Genomic DNA, 6,522 nt, shown 5'->3' on the forward strand with positions numbered 1-6,522 from the left:
TAGGAAAGACTGACCACAGAAATGCTCAACCTGAATGTTAAGCACTGATTTATGTAGGAATTTGTTTGACATTATTGCATCTTCTGATGAAAACCTGAATAGAAAACAATTCTTGCATAGTTTGAATGATGCAGAGAGCACAATTCTGCTGCCATTATCTGTATGAAACAAAAAGTTTGCCAACAAGAGCCTTTCCCAACTATGGGCAAGATATTCCCCACCTCTTATATGTGATTCAGCAATGAACTATGTCCTAGTGTCCATATTTCTCCAAAAGTTAAGTTGAAAACCAAAAGACGATATTATTAATTTTTAATTAGAACTGTCAATCAGAAATATGTTCACTATATGTTCAAGATTTATTTGCTACAGCAAAAATGGGGGAAATGAAACCTTTGTCATTACAGAGATGCAAATGAAAAACAAAACACAGCTCTTAGAAAAATTTGTGAAGTTATGCCAACAATAATTTAAATAAAAAAGCAATAATTTAAAATTCTATGGAGTCTGAAAATTTGCATTATAAATATGTATTCTTATTCTCTATAAGACACTGGTTAGCATACCCTGTGATACTTTCTGATAGAAAAAAGGTGTAAAGTAATGCATAATTGAGGTTCTTATATTCCATAAGGCTGAACGAAATTCAAAGTTGTAAATGTTCGTAGCATTATACTTGGAAATGAACAATACAATCTTCATCTGTACAGAAAAATTATGACACTTATTTTGTGTAGGAGTTAGTGATCACAATAAACGTGCAACTTTGCATTCATGAACAAAGGTCCATCCCGGTCCACTTCTTCAGTTTCATCTGCTGTGCTCTTTCAGGGTCGATAAGGACCTTTGGATCCTTATCTTGCTTGTAAAGTCTACCCACAATAAAACTTTGATCTACACGTATTTTCTACTGTAGTAGAAATAACTAATGCTAACATTAAGGAGCAAAATTTGGTAAAATGGAAAGCAGAATAACTGCACATGAAGTTAATCACTTGATTATAGTACCTTTAGAGCATTTTCTACATAAGTTTTCACAATTAATACACGAGTGGTCCATTTGTAGTGCTTTTCTCTCTCTTATTTCATACCAGTATTTTTTTAACTGGATTAAAGATAAATCAAGGAAAACTTTGGTGAAGAATTTTTATTTCATTGACTACTAATCAACAGGCACTTGTTATACTAGGTCTAGGGTTTATAATTTACAAATAACAAATAATATGAAAAAATAGAAGAGGCTTTATGAGAGAATATACTAAGAAAAAAGTGTTTGTCTCCATTTTCTCAGGCTACTTGCTTATGCAAAATTTGAAAATCCTGAGAAGTAATAAGAAGCATTATAATGCCTCATGACACACCTCTGGACTGAATGCAGGAGATTAGGTTAATTTAAAACAAGGTATTAGTTGACTTCCTTCGTGATCTTAGATCACTGTGAAAAACCATGAGACCACTGGGAGACAGAAGAGAGGAAATAGGAAGTTATAGTTGTAAGTTCCGTTTGTTTATCATGCTCTGTATCTCACTCACTGTTTTAAAGAAGGGAGTGTTATTTAGCTTTTACAAAAAAAAAAAAAAAAAGAAAAAAAGATAGATCAGTGGAACAAAGCTTCTGAGCATTTTCTGGTATGTTAGATTGATATTTGCACATAGAAGAGATGAAAAATCACAGGCAATAGGATGTTGCAGCTGTAGAACCAGCTACCTGTTTAAAAAGTATGCAAGGAGACCGAGTGAGAGGACTAGAATCAAAACTATCATTCTCTCTTCTTCAAGTTATAATGATGCTAAATCCTAGATCTTCCTACAAATCTTTAAGCTATTCTATCTTTATATCCTTATGAGTAAAAGAGCACTTTTAAAAGCATGACTCTTTCCTAGAAAATTACAAACAACTTAAGCACTATTTTTCTTTTGAGAGAGAAGACCCAGTTTTGCTGAGAAAACTAGAATGTCTATACTTAGGATGTTAAAAAAATGTAAGAATAACTATATAATACTTGTATGAAAATGCCATAATTGACTTGTATCAAGCTATATCAGCTCTAATGGAACTGCATGAACTTGAAGAGATATAAAAATATTCCAGTTCCACCTCAAAATTCTGTAACTACCAATCAGATGGATCTATTCTGCATATTAATAATCCATTTGTTCATAGTAACCTAAATTCATTTTTAGGAGACAGTCCTAATCCCAGTAACTTTCATGACTCCTCCTTTAGACACTTAGTTACATGAAAATGTGGCAATAATTTCTTTCATATTGTTTAAAATAGTCACAAATAACTTGAAGATTGAAATGATGTGCTGGTCAGCCTGCAGTTAAAGGCAGTCTGTTCAGGCAATAGAATGTCACTTTTTCTTCCACTTCCTACAGGTGACTTTAATGAAAACCTAAGAATAGATAGTAACTTGAAGTTGTAAATATAAATAATTTATCTGGGTGTTGTGCTTGTTCAGCTTTCAGCGACGTTAATTGCCTATTTCAGTCCAAGGAATAGCATGATCCAAAACCAGTTGCAGTTATTGCTGAGAAATTTCCTTTTTACCAATGCTTTTGTTAACATAAGGCTAAAGGGTATGCGTAAAAGAACTTTAAGCCTTTTAAAATCTGCAGCAATAGAAGTCTGAACCTCTTTGTAACAATGAATATCCACAACAAGAAAGGTTAAAGGTAGGGGAGAAATGTATTTTTCAGATTTTTTTCTTTCTTCTTTTGGCACTGATGTTTTCTGACCTTTAGTAGGTGGAGAGAACTAACTGTACATCCTGCTTACATAAAAGCTAATCAGTATTTTAACAGGAAAAGTCAAACATCCTTAAATCAGTTATAAAATATGTGTAGTGTATACCCTCCCAAAACTACAATAGTGGGTATGCCACCAGCATCACTTGCACACAGGAATTCTGTGGTTTTTTTCAGATTTTTATTTTAACACTGAAAGTAATCCAGGTTATAGAATAAGCAGGCAAAAGGAAGAAAATGAACACGGGTTCAGCCACTAGTTTGAGTTTGTACATATTAAGTTTTTAGTTAAACACATGCTGTAAGCTTGTGAAAATCTTTAGTGACTCCAAAAGATTCCTCTCCCTCTCTTTTCTGCCTGGCTGTCACTTCACAGGTTTTTTGCCTCTCTCATACCTTTGTTGACAACTATTACTCCCAGTTCCTCTCAAGGTACCAAGAGTAGGCTTTTTTCTAAGAAGCAAATGTAAATTAGAAGCTCGGCCTAAGTGCTAAGAACCCTCTTTATTTTCAGTTGGTACTGGAAGTATATGGAATCGTGCGAATACACAAATAACCAGTGTTACAGAATAAAGATAGCAAAGGTCGGGGGGGTGGGGGTGGGGCAAATCGTGCATTTGGGGTGGCTTGGTTTTTTCTGTAACAAGGTTGAGTAGATCAGTGTGCCAGCAGTTTATGATGCACCTTTGAACCAGGAAATACAGGAGGAAATGTACTAGTCATCTGCAAAAACAGCTTACGGTAGTCTTAGGATAATTGTGAACTAAAAGCATTGAGTTGAAACATTTTGACTTTTGAAACAATTCTGTTGTTTTTTGTTTCTTTCCTTCTCGCTGAAATAACTGGATGATTTAATACTTGGAAATGCTCAAGCAAAGCAAATCCAAGGGTTCAGTTCTTCTAATATGCAGCATTTTCTGAGAGGTTCTCAGCATGGTTTTTTGATAGAGAGTTCCTGTAGAAAAGTTCAGGTATCTTGGTATCATAGGATAGAGTTGTCAAACCGATTAAATGCTTCCCTGTGTGATAATCCTTGCAGACTAACCATCATGTGTACTTACTCCATATTTATATGGCTTTGAAAATGGCATGCTACCACATTTGCCTTGGTATTGTTTCATCCCTGACCTCATAATTATCCAATCTACACATAATTTTGAAAAAGTAAAAAATATCATATTTTGATGGATAGGAGGAAGGCAGTTGAGACGGGATATAGGTTTTGGTTTGCACTACCTTTGTTTTGCTCTGCCTCAATGTGGACAAATCCATTTTCCAGGACTGCTTACTTTGGCTGTAGCAGGTAGATGCTGAAGCTTCAAAACCGAGACAGGTGGTGTTCATCATTTTGTGTTTGGTTTGCAGGAAAGAGGGAAAAGAGGAACACTAAATTTTAAAGTAACAATAATAGTATGTCTGTCATCTTTGCCTTCTGAGTGACTTCCTAGAGAACGGTGCCTTCTGGTTCAGGCTAAGAGCTTTAACTAGTAGGAGAGAAGGTTGCACTGCCACTTCCTTTGGCACCCAGCTCTGTTGAGAAATGATAAAAACTCTGCATACAGCACTTAGTATTCTAATCCAAAATGAGAAACTGGAAATCCTTACTCAACCAAGACATGACGTGGAAGTTGTTTAATATTAGAAAATACAATTTGCCTTTTAGAATATCTGCTTGTACCTTTTGTACAGGTTTTGACAGTACTTTTTATCATGTTCTTTGCTGAGTATAAAATTGATCAAGAAATCGAAATGAAAGATCAACCGATATCAGTTTAAGAGACTGTGAGAGGTACCAGCCAAAGCTAGTTCTGCCAGTACTTGTTTTGTTTGGAAAATGTGTTTGGTAGAGTCAGGGTAGATTAATATACAGGTATAAAGTTCCTTTTGATAATATGAACTTTGAAGTACTATGAACACTTCAGTAGTCCATGATAGGCATAAACATAATTATGTGAATGGTAGTTGTGGTAAGCAGTAGCAGGTATTGTGTCTGAATGGAATTTGGAAGCTACGTGACTTTGGCTTGAAATCTGCAACAATATAAGCACTGATTAGTAATTGCTCTATTGTTCTTTCCTTCAAGAAATATAAAAAAGAAGGTAATTTGAGGATTCACTTAACAAGGATAATTTCTGAATAGCTAAATTACTGCATACTTTTTTGTGTAATATATATGCAAAAAATGTCGCTAAACTGATTACAACTTCAAGTGATGGCTACTCTCAAGATCTACTGTTAGGGTGTCCTCTTGGTTTAATAAACTTGTTGCGGGAACTTATCTTATGGCAGAAACATCTAACCACCTGCAATTAGTCCTGCCCATCTACCTTCAGTTGGTCATGCCCAGGCTTTAAAAAATGCTCTGCGGAAGTTGGAACTCACACTTGGGTAAGGAAAATTGCTGGACAGGATGGACAGCTTATGAAGTTTAATCATAAACTCACATAGTTACAGAGCTACTTGTTTTTATTATTGTTCTGTTCCCTCCTGACATATGCCAGGGGTTGTTTTTATTGAAGTGATATAATTGTCCAGTGGTTTCTGTGCTTCTTCCAACTGCTTTCCTTGTTTGTCACTTCAAGTTTTCTTCCTTGTCCTTAGCTCTATCTTTCATTATCTTTTTCATTTATTTACAGTAACTCTGTTTTCATTTTCTGCCCTATGTTAAGAAATGTTTTCTGATTACAAAAACGGGAGGTTGGAACTCAGTGGCATTCGTTTCTGTCTGGTTCGGTATGCATGCTATAAAACTTTGGATAAAGAATTTCTGTGTGCTAATTTTTTGTCATATACAGAATCAATAGAGGTGCCGGGATTTAAAGATACTAATATATCAATCAATTAAAGCCGTATTCCTAGTTTATGTACTCAAGAAAATGCCCAAACTAAACAGATTGGAGAAGACCTATGAACCAGTGAACAAGTGCTGCAGGTCCTGTTTTGTCAGCCTTATTAATGCTATCAAATATTTCTTGTCTTAAGAAGCCTTATTGCTCTGACAGAGACTTTTATGGAGGTAAGAAGAGAAAAGGCTTATCCAGTGGAGGGAGCTGTGTTCCTTGGGTAGATGTCCGTCAGCTTGATACTTTCTAGAATAATGAAAAAATAATATGATAAGAGCTGAGGGGGGTGAGAGGGGGTGGACCACTTTCAGAGACCTTGTTCATGCTCTAGCAGGAATACCAAGTTGGAAGCATGAGTCTAGAACTTGGCTACGGCAGGAAAGCTGTGTATTCAGTTCAAAACCAGTAGTAGTGAAGGCAGAAAAGACCCCAACGCTTAGGACAGGACGCTACCAGTGTTTACACACAACAGTTCAAAGACTAATATGTAAAATGTTTCCAGGGGATTACATAGGGTTGATCTTTGTATCAACTAGAACAGTTGTTTACTAGAGATATGATCACCTTTTTATCATGGAATCACGGAATCTTCAGAATTGGAAGGGACCTCCAGAGATCATCTAGTCCAACTCCCCCGCTAAAGCAGGATTGCCTAGAGCACATTACTCAGGATAGCATCCAGGCAGATCTTGAAAATCTCCAGAGAAGGGGACTCCCCACCCTCCCTGAGGAGGGATTATCTTATGGTAGACTTAATAATATATAATATATATAGTGTGTGTGTGTGTATAAAAAAAAAAATACTTGTGAGAACCTAACATGGTTGAGATCTGCGATGTTCTAAAATTTCTGGCTGTTACCTTGTGTCAGGCTTTTAGGTGTCCTTGCCAAACGCTGCAGTGTATTTAGTCAGAATAATAATTAACAT

At 35.8% G+C, this 6,522-nt stretch overlaps 1 protein-coding gene across 2 annotated transcripts in view; it reads left to right on the forward strand.

Annotated features, from left to right (window-relative positions):
• Window positions 1-6,522, forward strand: part of PALLD (palladin, cytoskeletal associated protein) — a gene marked incomplete at its 5' end in the record, with an annotated part of 205,036 nt that overhangs the window by 90,733 nt on the left and 107,781 nt on the right. The gene's annotated exons all lie outside the window — the stretch shown is intronic.

Source organism: Vanellus vanellus (genome assembly GCF_965231255.1).
Source record: "Vanellus vanellus genome assembly, chromosome: 4".
In the NCBI taxonomy this organism is placed as follows: Eukaryota; Metazoa; Chordata; class Aves; order Charadriiformes; family Charadriidae; genus Vanellus; species Vanellus vanellus.